At 40.2% G+C, this 13007-nt stretch overlaps 5 non-coding genes and 1 pseudogene across 5 annotated transcripts; 1 reads left to right on the top strand and 5 right to left on the bottom strand.

Annotated features, from left to right (window-relative positions):
- Positions 1 to 1505: 1505 nt before the first annotated feature.
- On the top strand, positions 1506 to 3228 carry LOC111340168 (retinol dehydrogenase 13 pseudogene; annotated as a pseudogene).
- Positions 3229 to 4558: 1330 nt separating this feature from the next.
- On the bottom strand, positions 4559 to 4697 carry LOC148734688 (U4 spliceosomal RNA). Its single transcript, XR_015999527.1, has one exon. It is a non-coding gene; the product is annotated as a U4 spliceosomal RNA (small nuclear RNA).
- A 362-nt stretch (positions 4698 to 5059) lies between these two features.
- On the bottom strand, positions 5060 to 5199 carry LOC148734687 (U4 spliceosomal RNA). The gene has a single exon (XR_015999531.1). It is a non-coding gene; the product is annotated as a U4 spliceosomal RNA (small nuclear RNA).
- A 1080-nt stretch (positions 5200 to 6279) lies between these two features.
- Positions 6280 to 6417, bottom strand: LOC148734686 (U4 spliceosomal RNA). The gene has a single exon (XR_015999528.1). It is a non-coding gene; the product is annotated as a U4 spliceosomal RNA (small nuclear RNA).
- Positions 6418 to 6824: 407 nt separating this feature from the next.
- Positions 6825 to 6963, bottom strand: LOC148734685 (U4 spliceosomal RNA). The gene has a single exon (XR_015999530.1). It is a non-coding gene; the product is annotated as a U4 spliceosomal RNA (small nuclear RNA).
- Positions 6964 to 11982: 5019 nt separating this feature from the next.
- LOC148734684 (U4 spliceosomal RNA) lies at positions 11983 to 12117 on the bottom strand. Its single transcript, XR_015999529.1, has one exon. It is a non-coding gene; the product is annotated as a U4 spliceosomal RNA (small nuclear RNA).
- Between the last annotated feature and the right edge of the window lie 890 nt (positions 12118 to 13007).

Genomic DNA, 13007 nt, shown 5'->3' with positions numbered 1-13007 from the left:
CTGATTATTTGCTTCGTTAAATGAATGAGGGAGAGGAGGTGGGTTAGATAATGTCTGAGTTTCAAACAAGGGAATATCAGATTAGATTAATTTCATTTTCGAATATAGATATTTTTCAGAAAGACTTGAACCAAGAATAAGACTAAGATACTGCATACTGTTTCTTTTTTTTTGTCTTGTATTGGTTCTTTGGTTGTTTTTTTTTTTATTACTATTATAATTTTTTTGTCCGGGAAGAGGAAGCGCAAAGCGTCCGAGTTTCTGAAACCCCACAGCTCCCATTTCGATCATGTTCTAAAGAGATCTACAAAGAAAATAAAAAATTATGTGAATGGACTCAGTATTTGCAGCCTAACGGTTAAGTAAATGCAAGGTTATGAGAATTACCAAAAAGAGATCCCCTTTTACCCACGACTGTGATGGGACTAAACTCGATTCGGTTTCTTTGCATAGAGACCTGGGCTTGTTAACTAGTGATGTTCTCTCTTGGAATTACCATATTGCCAATATTACAGCTAAGGCAAATAGTATTTTAGGCCTTATCAAAAGAACACGTCGGGATGTCAATGATGTCACAACTCTTAAGACTCTGTATTGTAGTCTTGTGAGGCCTAAGGTTGAATATGCCTCTCAGGTGTGGAATCCTTATACGAAGAGTAACAGTCGTGTAGAGTCAATTAAAAGAAGGGCAACCAAATTTATTCTTAAAAGTGATGACAATTATTTGCTTAGTCTACGTGAACTCCGCTTGTTATCTTTAGAGGATAGGAGATTTATTGCGGATGTTGCTTTGTTTTATAAGGTGGTTAATAATCATGTTCGCTTGACCCTTGATTCTAGGGTTCAGTTCTCTAGGGATGTTGACAGGGGATATGCATTGAGAAGTATGGATACTCCAAACCTTTTAACCAGCTTTTCTAGGACTAATTTATTTAAATTTAGCTTTATGAGGAGAATAGTTGGGGAATGGAATAGTCTCCCTCTTGATATTGGAGAAGCATCATCCGTGGCAGATTTTAAGTTGAAGGTTTCTACATTTTTAACTCTGAATTTCTGTATATACATTTTTTATTATTATTATTTTTTTATGTGTGTATATTAGTAGGTTGGAGTTTCCTCCTAGAATGGTGCTGCGGCGCTTTTTGAGGATTCTTCCCATTTCAACACATTATCACGTAAATATTTTTATTGTTGTTGTTGTTGTTGTTGTTGTTGTTGAAATAAAGCTTAATAAAGTAAAGTAAAGTTTTTTCAGTTAAAGTCTTATGGACTAGTATTCCATTTGTGTTCGAACTTGTTCGATGTCTTGTTACCATGCAACGATCTTACCTTCTGTTGTTTGACTTTTTGGTTATTTAATTTTACGTGTCCAGGAAAAATTTACTTTTCCGAAAAAATTGAAAGATTCTGAGTGTTCTTGAAAATAAAAACACTTTGTCGGTTTATTCCAAGAACCCTATAAGTTCACAGTCTCGTTCGGTTCCCATATTTCCTCGAAGAAGCGTGACTCTAGTAACGAGATTACAGCAAACAAGATGGCGGCACGCTCTGTGGTGGTTGGCGCAGTCGTTGCGGTAATTGCAGTTCTTTACGGAGGTAGAATATATGTTCAGGGACCTCGTTGCCAGAGTAATAAACAACTCAAGGGAAAAACTATTGTTATAACGGGTGGTAATACTGGAATTGGTAAAGAAACGGCGGTCGACTTGGCCGCACGTGGTGCGAAAGTAATCATCGGTTGCCGCAACTTAGAGAAAGGACAGGCAGCAGTACAAGAGATTCAAACGCGAAGTGGAAACGGAAACGTCTTTGTCGAGAAACTGGACCTATCATCTTTAGCTTCTGTGCGACAGTTTGCCAACGGAATTCTGAAAAACGAGTCACATTTAGACATTCTTATAAACAACGCAGGAGTGATGGGTTGTCCTTACCAAATAACAGAAGATGGGTTGGAAATGCAGTTTGGAGTGAACCACATAGGGCATTTTCTCTTAACTTTGCTTCTCCTTGATTTAATGAAAAAATCGGGTTCAAGCCGAATCATAAATGTGTCTTCTTTGGCTCATAGGTTCGGGACTGGTGTTATAAACTTTGATGATATCAATGCTGAGAAGGATTACGAACCCTTCGCAGCGTATCAACAAAGCAAGCTTGCTAACATACTCTTCACAAGGGAACTAAGTGTGCATCTCGAGGACACTAACGTGACAGTGAATGCACTCCACCCAGGGCTGGTTAACACAGAGATCCAACGTCACTCTTTTATTTCCAGTTTAGTATTTTTTCCACTCCGCTGGTATTTTTTCAAGACTGCAGAACAGGGAGCCCAGACCACCATTTACTGTGCAGTGTCAGAGGAAATGGAAGGAGTTAGTGGTAAATACCTGGCAGACTGTGCGTTTAGAACCCCTTCTGTAGGTGCACAGGATGAGGAAGCTGCAAGAAAATTGTGGGATATGAGCTTAAAGTTTGTTGGACTAGAGGACTATGAGATCTAATATAAATCTTTAGCTTGTATGTTTTGTTTACCCATATTTCAGGTCATGCGATAATATTCTGTAGAACTGTGATAGTATAGTATAGTCTAGTCATCTGGGTGAGTGTAGTCCTGAGAAGGACTGTTGTCAATAGTAGTGGCTGATGCTTCAACAACCTGAAAAGAGATCATTATCAGAGTCAAAACTAGAGAACTGTGTGCACAATTAACACAAGAAAAAGCTGGGAATTCCCTTAAGACCTGAAATGGGTAAATAAAACATACAAGTCCTTTTACTCAAACCCTTCCAGAGAGTTGAACAAGGCACTTTTCACCATCTGTGAAATAGGCTGAGGCTTAGCCAATCAAAAAGATCATTCACATTGTGATTTGTCATCTAGGTCTTAATAACTGGGTTACAATTTGAACTAAACTAGGACCTACACATATCAGACTAACATCCAAACATCCAAAACCATGTGATGCTACTTCATCTACCAATATTGATTTATCAATAGTTATGATGTGAGTACCTTTTTTTCCAAATTTTATTTATGGATATGTTATATCATCAACACAGTTATAATGAACTCTGCAATTCTATCGTATCAAAGTTTTTCTTTTTTTTGGGGGGGGGGGAGAGGGGAAATGACAATGTACTGGCTCACTGTTGATCAGTTTTGCACCAGTGCATATCTTTTTGTACCCTTGTATCCCTCTGTTTCTAATAAATTTATTTGCTTTACCAAAAAGTTAAGTGATCTTTTCATGGAAGCATTTCTAAAAACTACTTCAAGTTATCATTTCTGAAATCTGGTAGCTTTTGCATTTTAAGACCTCTATAGTTATGGTAGTTGCAGTGCTACATCCTAACTCCTACCAAACTATCCTCACCAATGTCTATGAGGAGCATTTAAGTTCTTAATTTTTGCCTTCCATTTCAAATGAACTAATGGGGTTTAACCCTTTACACACTAACATCAGTATGCATATTCTCCATACTGTTCTCTATACAATTCCTAAGGACCTTTACACACTAACATCAGTATGAATATTCTCCATACTGTTCTCTATACAATTCCTAAGGACCTTTACACACTAACATCAGTCTGCATATTCTCCATACTGTTCTCTATACAATTCCTAAGGACCTTTACACACTAACATCAGTATACATATTCTCCATACTGTTCTCTATACAATTCCTAAGGACCTTTACACACTAACATCAGTATGCATATTTTCCATACTTTTCTCTATACATCTCTTTAAGATGCTGACACGGAGAACTTGTTTATAATTCTAGGTTCATAAATAATTTTAATATTTAATTTTTGATTCCTAAATACACGACCCCACCAGCTCTGCTGAATACTCCATCATGTTTAAATAAAGTGTTCAGTTCAGCTTAGTCAAAAGCTTGTTTTAGTTGGTGATCATTTCCTTTATTCTCGTTACCTTATAAAGTGTGATTAAGTGGTGATTTTGATAACTTGTGTTAGCTGGCCTTTACAGCCTGACACAGGTTATGGAGACATGTCATCATACCTTAAACTCCCTCCACCTTTCGTGGATATTAGGATGGACAGATTGTTTGCTGTTCTCTTGGATTCGTAGCCATCTTGCTTGAGGCATGTGTTAGGCTGTCGGTTATCACACTTGAATCAAATGTTAAGGTCGCAAGAATAAATGATCACCATCTTGAGGAGCTCTCGATTGTGTAACAAATTCTCTTCGAAAATGTGTAGAGAACTGTGTGGAGAATATGCATATTTATGTTAAGATGTAAAGAATTAAATGGAAACGAGCAAGATGCTGAAAAGCGGAACACGGTAGGATCGTCTCCCGGCACTGACTGCTAGGTTAGAACAGGCAGTCTTTTGGCTACAAAGTAGTTTAGTTACTAGCTTTTTTCTTTATTACAAACCTTTCTGATAGATAAAGCGTTTCTACGAGACCTTAAAAAATTTACGTATTGAACAGCTGGGAGCCCTCCTTGAGAGGAAAGAGAAGGTCACCAGCGATTAGATAGGGTTATCCACGCTAAATTGTAAGTAATATTTTTCGTTGTTTATGTTGTAGTCCACGTATGGACCGTCAATAATTGCAAAGCCGACCGTAGTTCAAGTCGTCTTGCGGGGTATTGGGAAAAGTTTTCAATCAGCAATAACCGCGCCTCGGATGAGCCTCACTGGCTACGGTAATGCCACTGCGCAAAGCTAACTAATTATAGTAGGGGAAATAGAGTTTATCAGATATTCACTGGTCTTCCCTATGGTCATGAGAGGATACAATTTACGCTGCATTATGGTTCGCATGCTAAGCTCTTCGGTAATTGGTTAATGGCGGCTGTGATTGATCGGTGCATTTCGACCCCTGCTGTTTTTTCACTGAAGGCATGACATTTTGGTCATTTTAGCTGCGCTTGGTTTTTTTTTTTCAAACCTTTCTCACAAATAAAGCGTTCCCGTGAGACCTTTGAAAGTTTACGTATTGAACAGCCGAGAGCCCGACTTGAAAGGAAGCTTAAGGAAAATGAAGGCTGCCGACGATTGGATACGGTTTTCTTTTTTAATGTTGGGGTCCACATGTGTACCGTCATAAATTTGCTAAGCCGACCATATTTCATGTCGTCTTGCGGGGTATTGGGGTAAGTTTTCAATCAGCAATAACCGCGCCTCGGATTAGCGTCACAAGCTACGGTAATGCCATTGCGCAAAGCTACCTATTTAAGGTGAGGAAATAGGGTTTGTCAGATATTCAGTGGTCTTCCATATGGTCATGAGTGGATACAATTTACCCCGCATCATGGTGCGCATGCTAACCTCTTCTGTAATTGGTTAATGACGGCTGTGATAGGTGCATTTCGACCCTTCCTGTTTTTTCATTGAGGGCGTGACATTTTATTTAAAAATATATTTATTGTGCTATAGAGATGCGTAACACACTAAAAGTAAATCAAGAAATTAAAAATAAATGGTCGTGAAAAAAAGTCATCACAACAGGACAAGTTAATGAAGTACAATGAGTCTATTAGTTTTGAAACCGTCGAGTGTTCCATTTTTAGTATTAAAGACGAAGGAGATGGAGACGAAAAGGTTTAGTCTGAGTGGCCCCCCTAAGGGACAATAAACAAGAATTTAAAATTAACCTACATTGCTTTAAAATGTTTATTCACAATTATAATTAACTCTATTCACTACCGAGATTAAAGAAATAACTGTTCTTAGTGAAATAGTCCTAGAGGTATATATGTAGGTATATAGGTGTATAGCTTGACAAAGTTTGACGATGCATTTCTAATCAAGAGATTATTACACTGAGATACAATGAAATATATGAAGTTCATATATTTTGTACTACGGTATTAGATACATATGATGCACGATCCTCGCAGTAGATAGCGCTATTTAAGCAATAGCGAAAATCAGACCTGAAAAAAAATCAGGCCTGTACGGGATTCGAACCACTGACCTCTGCGATACTAGTGCAGCGCTCTACCAATTGAGCTAACAAGCCAACTGGGTGCAGGCCGTTAAGTTGATTATTACACTGTAACCAATGGACTGTTCACGAATAAAAAACTTACATAACATATTTAGCCTTCAGTACTGGTCATTTTAGCCGCGTTTGTTTTCTCTATTATAAACCTTTCTGATAACAAAGCATTACTACGAAGCCTTTGAAAGTTTACATATTGAAAAGCGGAGAGCCCGACTTAAGAGGAAAAGAAGGTCACTAGCGATTAGATGGGGTAGTCCACGCTTAATTGTAAGTCATATTTTTCGTTGTTCATAATGGGTTCCACGCGTGGACCGTCAAAAATTGCAAAGCCGGTTGTATTCAAGTCGTCTTGCGGGGTATTGGGAAAAGTTTTCAATCAGCAATAACCGCGCCTCGGATGAACCTCACTGGCTACAGTAATGCCACTGCGCAAAGCTAACTATTCACAATAAAGAAATAGAGTTTGTTAGATATTCAGTGGTCTTCCATATGGTCATGAGTGGATACAATTTACTCACATTATGGTGCGTATGCTAAGCTCTTCTGTATGCTAAGCTCTTCCTCCTCTTAATGACGGCTGGAATCGACCCTCACTGTGCATTTCGACCCTCACTGTTTTTTTACCGTGGGTATAACATTTCTGTCATTTTATTTCTGCTTTTTTTTTCTATTTCAAACCTTTCTCACAAGTAAAGCGTTTCTGCGAGACCTTTGAAAGTTAACGTATTGAACAGCCGAGAGCCCGACTTGAAAGGAAGCTTGAGGAATAATAAAAGCTGCCGGCGATCGTAGAGGGTTATCCACACCCAACTGTAATTCAGATTTGTCTTTATTTATGTTGGGGTCCACATATGGACCGTCAAAAATTGCAAAGCCGACTGTATTTCAAGTCGTCTTGCGGAGTCTTGGGAAAAGTTTTCAATCAACAATAACCATGCCTCGGATGAGCCTCACAGTCTACAGTAGTGCCACTGCGCAAATCTAGTTCTTCACAATGAGGAAATAAGGTTTGTCTGATATTCAGTGGTCTTCCATATGGCCCTGAGGGGATAAAATTTACTTCGCATTGTTGTTTTTCCTTTTACAGCAGTTTATGAACATGGACACCCAAGTAAGTGAAGGTATAAGCCAGTTTACAACTGATGGATCGGCACATGCCATTGAAGACGCAGGATCCCCTGGGAATTCTCAGTCATGGGATGCCATCCCGGAATCGGAGATCCCTGAGGTGCTTAAACACGAAGGCGCGCTATATAAGGAAGTCTTACCTGGGAAGACCTAGGCTCATTTGTCACTCCCTGTTGACGTGTGCGGGTCATATTTAAATGCTGGTAGACAAACAAAAGGAGCTAATGAGATATCTATTGTTTACTTCCACCAGCATGGTGGCACGAGGTAACGAGCGAACCACCTACTTCGATCTCAAAATTACCGCCACAAATGAAGACAGTTTCCATTGGAGAAAGGAAATACAAATCTCAAAAATTATTGTATTGTGATGAAGACATAAAACAATTTTGAGGAATGCGCCCGCTGCTCACTGCTTTGGAGTAGCTGTAGCTCAAGCTAACTTGACTCTGAGAGTTCTACATCACACGACGGTTGATTGACAAATGGTCCAGTGGGACCTAAGGCTACTTTTATAGCGCGCCTTCGTGTTTAAGCATTTGGAAACAAATTTACAGGCGTACCCTTTTTAAGTGCCCCCAGCCAGACGAGAATTACCAAAGACCGTTCAGTTTATTTCAACGTGGACACTTTGGTCACCTCTCAGTTAATTCTAGAAGCCTTCAATGCTGCAGAAATCGATATTGATAGTATCACCAGCATTTAAAGAAGGGCATCGAATATATCCTGGGTGGTAGCCTTTGTAAACCGTGCTGCCAAAGAATTCGCGTTAGAAACACCCTACGTGGAAATTGCTGGCCTCAAAGTCTTTCTTGGAGACTGTGAAAATCGACTAGTCCTGGTCAAAATCTACGAAGCGCCGGCGGAAATGCCAGACACGGCCTTAATTGGCCGTCTCAGCCATTATGGCCGAGTGCTAAGCTTTCGCCGTGGTAAAATCGCTCGACATATTGAAAATGGTATACGAATAGCCAGAATGACCATTCACCACGCCATCCCCTCCTACATGAATATAGGGGGCGAAATTATCAAGTCTAGTATCCCAACCAGCCGAAAACTTGCCGAAACTGTGGCGCGGAAGATCACATGGCCAGAGACTGCTCGTCAGTCCGCTGCTTCAACTGCGAACGCCCTGGCCATCACGCCCGCGGCTGCAGTGAGCCAACAATGTGCTCTGTTTGCATGGCGGATGATCACCCAATTTCCAGTTGCCCCTTTGTGCTGTTTAGCGCAAACATCGACAGCGAACCCAGACAAGCGAAGACCGAGGAAGAAAGACGAAAAGAAAAGAAAAGGAAGATCTTGCCAGACGTGCTAAGGAAAAACAAGAGAGACAACTTGAAGACTGAGGAAAAGAAACGCATAGAACAACAACAACGGCAACAACAACAACGGCAACAGCAACAACATCGGCAACAGCAACAACATCGGCAACAGCAACAACATCGGCAACAGCAACAACATCGGCAACAGCAACAACATCGGCCACCCCAGAACGACAAATTGGATAAGGATGGAAATAACAAGCAAAGTGACCAGCAAAGGAAAGAGCGACCGAGAACGGAGTCTGGGGGAAGCGAAGATGAACGGAAGGAGCGGAGAAGGAGAGAACGAAGAAAAGAAGAAAGCAGAAGGGAAAGAGCGGGACCGATCTTCTCACCGAGACCTCTCAGATAGTGAGTATGATGACGATGATGGTTGGCAAAGAGTAACACACAGGAGAAGGCGGTATAACCATTAACTAATGTTAGTCAGTGGATAGGCTCAAAATAATTTCTTTAAATGTGCGAGGACTCGGGTTCTCCGTTGAAACAAAAATTATTAATAAACTCAATTATTTAAATCACGATATAATACTCTTACAAGAAACGCATGTCTCGTGCAAAAAACAAGCGGTGGAATTTGAAAAACAGAGGCGAGGCAAGTGCCTGTGGTCCTTTGGGACAGGCAAATCTGCCGGCGTCGCAATCCTTTATTCTGCCAATTTTCCAGGCAAACCGATTCGCCTTTTGACTGACTCGAATGGTAGAATATTGAGCCTGTTGATTGTAACGCTCCCAATGCCACTTCTGACCGCAAGACCTTTTTTTCACATCGGCACGATTATTTTCTCTCCCAGGGCATAGTTAATCGAGGCCCAGGGTGATCTAGTGATCGGGGGAGACTTTAATTGTGTGGATAGTGCTTTAGACAAACTAAACTGCTCCACCCTTCTAACATCCGACCAAAAGCTTCTCTGATCTGTCCGTGATGATTTCTCACTTAAGGACATTTGGCGCAAAAACAACCTGCGCAGTATTGTTTTCACTTGTTCTAATAAAGACTACACGCAAGCTTCAGAATCGATCGCTCTCTTGTCGCTAAGCGCTTAATTTTAACAGCTAAGTGTGACATTCTACCATGCGTCCTGTCTGACCATGATTTTGTTAAAATTGAACTAACGGTTAATCATTCTAATCGCGGTCCCGGTGTTTGGAAATTCATAACTCCCTACTTTCTGACTCGGAATTCAGAACCGTTTTGTCTAAATCGATAGCCGATTTCAAGCTTAAAATCCCCGAATTCGCTTCCCTACGCGAATGGTGGGATGCTCTAAAAATCGAAATTCGTAAAACTTGTACTTCATACAGCGCCCGCAAATAAAGAACCGCAAATACAAAAAGAATCCTTATTACTAAATAACTAATTCGAGCTAAAAATGCTTTGCACTCTAACCACCTAAACGACCCGAGCGTAATTAGCGACCTAGAAAGTCAGTTATCCTCTTTAATCTCGATGGAGGCCGACGGTGCTAAAAATTCGATCCCGCGCAAAATGGTTTGAAGAAGGTGAGAAACCAACACGCTATTTTTTTCGTCTTGAAAAAAAGCGAGCTGACCTCAATACTTTGGAATCCCTTTTTGACGGAAATGGCGTTGTCAGGAATTCACAAAACGATCTTGTAGAGATTTTACTGTCCTTTTCTAGAAACTTATTTACCAAGGACCCTCTCAATATTCAAATCCAAACTGAGATAATCGACGACCTTAATTTTTCACTGACCGACTTTGAACGTAACCTATGCGAAGGTCCTTTCACTGAAGATGAATTGTCCACCGCGCGAAGTGGCCTTCAGACCCGCAAATCACCCGGGTCTGATGGCATCTCAAAAGAAGTTTTTATTTCTTTCTGGGACGAAATTCAAGGATTCCCTCCTTTCCGTATTAAACGAGGCCTTTCTTGCTGGCACCCTAGCGGACAGCCAGTACGAAAGCCTCCTGCGTCTTATTCACAAAAAGGACGACCGACGATTCGCGAAAAATTGGCGCCCAATCTCCTTATTGAATACAGATTACAAGTTAGCATCCAAAGTCATTAGCGAACGTCTGAAGAAAGTAATGAACTCTATTGTCCATAAAAATCAAACGTGCGGCGTTGTCGGTCGCACGATCTTTTCGAATTTGTCCTTGCTTCGCGATACCCTTGACATGATTGACAAAACAAATGAACCGGGCACCCTTATTTCGCTAGATCGGGAAAAAGCTTTTGATCGCGTAGACCACGAGTTTATATGCGTGTCCTGCGAAAGTTAGGCTTTGGCCGTTCCTTTTGCGGCTGGGTCGAGCTATTTTATTCTAAAGCTTTTTCTCGAATTACTGTCAATGGCTACCTGTCCCACCCTATCTTACTTCAGAGGGGTGTTAGACGGGGTTGCCCACTCTCGCCCCTACTTTATGTCTTAGCGTCTGAGGTTTTTGTAGACTCAAATTCGTAGATGTAAAGATATTGAAGGCTTCCTGCTCCCCGGAGCCGGGGCCCTTCAATATAAAATTTCGCAATATGCGGAAGATGCTACTTGCATTTTAAAATCAGAAAGATCTCTCTCCCTCCCTCTTTGTTGCAGTTCGTAAATTCGAAGAAGGGTCAGGCGCCAAATTGAATACCTCCGAGTCTGAAGCAATGTGGCTTGGAAAGTTGCGAACAAGGAGAGATTCCCCCTTCGGCCTCAAATGGGTCAACAAGATGAGAGTCTTGAATGGTGAAACTGAATAAAACTGCCTGGTTTTCCAGGCCTTTACATTTTTTCTTTTTAAAAAAAGAAATTCGACCTTCGCTGTTTTTTCGTCGAGGGCATAACATTTTAGTTAAAAAATATTTATTGTGCTATAGAGATGCATAATACACTAAAAAATAAACCAAGAAATAAAAAATAAATGGTCATCAAAAAATGTCATCACAATAGGACGAGTAATGAGGTACAATGGGTCTCTTAGTTTTGAAACCGCTGAGTGTTCCATTTCAGTATTGAAGACGAAGGAAGTGGAGAAGAAAAAGTTTAGCCCGAGCGGCCTAGGTAGGGACAATGAACAAAAATTCAATATCAACCTACATTCCTAAAAATACTTTAAAATGTTTATTCACAGTTAACTTTATCACCGCAAAGATTAAAGATATTAACTGTTCTAAGTGAAATAGTCCTATAGGTATTTACATCGGTATATTTAAACAATAGAGTGTTTCTGTCGAGGAACTATCGGCTGATAGTTGCCCCACGGAAATTTGATGTTCTTGAAACATATATTTACTCACGGAAGGGCACTATGGGCTGATAGCGTCTCTTCACGGATTAACACTATCACGTCCCGTAATCAATTTAAACCAATAAGAATTGGAGAAAATTTAGTGGTGAACTCTAAAGGCGTATTGCTTGACAAAGTTTGACTATGTACTTATAATCAAGAGATTATTACACGATAAGTTGATGGACAGTTCATGAATAAAAAATTACATAACTTATCCAGCCTGAAATGCAGGTCATTTTAATTGTGCTTTTTCTCTTTATAGAGTAATCCACGCTTAATTGTAAATGATATTTTTCGCTGTTCATAATGGGGTCCACGTTTGGACTGTCAGAAATTGCAAAGCCGACTGTCTTTCAAGTCGTCTTGCGGGGTATTGGAAAAAGTTTTCAGCAATAACCGCGCCTCGGATGAACCCCACAGGCTACAGTAATGCCACTGCGCAAAGCTAACTATTCACAAGGAGATAAACAGGATTTGTCAGGTTTTCAGTGGTCTTCCATATGGTCATGAGTGGATACAATTTACTTCGCATTATGGTGCGCATGTTCACCTCTTCTGTTATTGGCTAATGACGGCCGTACTCGGTGCATTACGACCCTCACTGTTTTTTCATTGAGGGCATGACAATTTAGGTAAAAAATATTTAATGTGCTATAGAGATGCGTAACACACTAAAAATAAATCAAGAAATAAAAAACAAATGGTCATTAAAAAATGTCATCACAATAGGACGAGTTAATGAGGTACAATGGGTCAATTAGATTTGAAACTGTTGAGTGTTCCGTTTCAGTATTGAAGACGGAGGAGTGGAGAAGAAAAAGTTTAGCCCGAGTGGCTCAGTAAGGGACGATTAACAAGAATTCAATATCAACCGACATTACGAAAAATACTTTAAAATATTTATTCACAATTAACTCTATTCGCTGCATAGAAAAGAAGTAACTGTTCTTAGGGAAATAGTCCTATAGGTATATATATAGGTATATTTAAACAATAGAGTGTTTCTGTCGAGGAGCTATCAGCTGATAGTTGCCCCTTGGAAATTTGATGTTCTTAAAACAAATATTTGCCCGAGAGGCGAAGCTTCCAGGACAAATCAAAGTTCCAAGGGGCAACTGTCAGACCGATAGTTCCGAGACATAAACACTCTATTGTCTTTATTGTTCACCACTAAATTTTCTTCCGCGCGCGGGTTGAAAAACAGTCAAAATCCACTAACGGCAGATCGATCAAATATTTATTCATGTGTACAGCCTGTCACAAATGTCAATAATTCGCAACCGTGCATTGGCTAAATAATGCGTTATACCTATCAGAATTGAAAAGTCACTGTTTTT

This window comes from Stylophora pistillata, chromosome 3 (genome assembly GCF_964205215.1).
Source record: "Stylophora pistillata chromosome 3, jaStyPist1.2, whole genome shotgun sequence".
Lineage (NCBI taxonomy): Eukaryota > Metazoa > Cnidaria > Anthozoa > Scleractinia > Pocilloporidae > Stylophora > Stylophora pistillata.
This window is presented reverse-complemented; position numbering and strand designations above follow the sequence as displayed.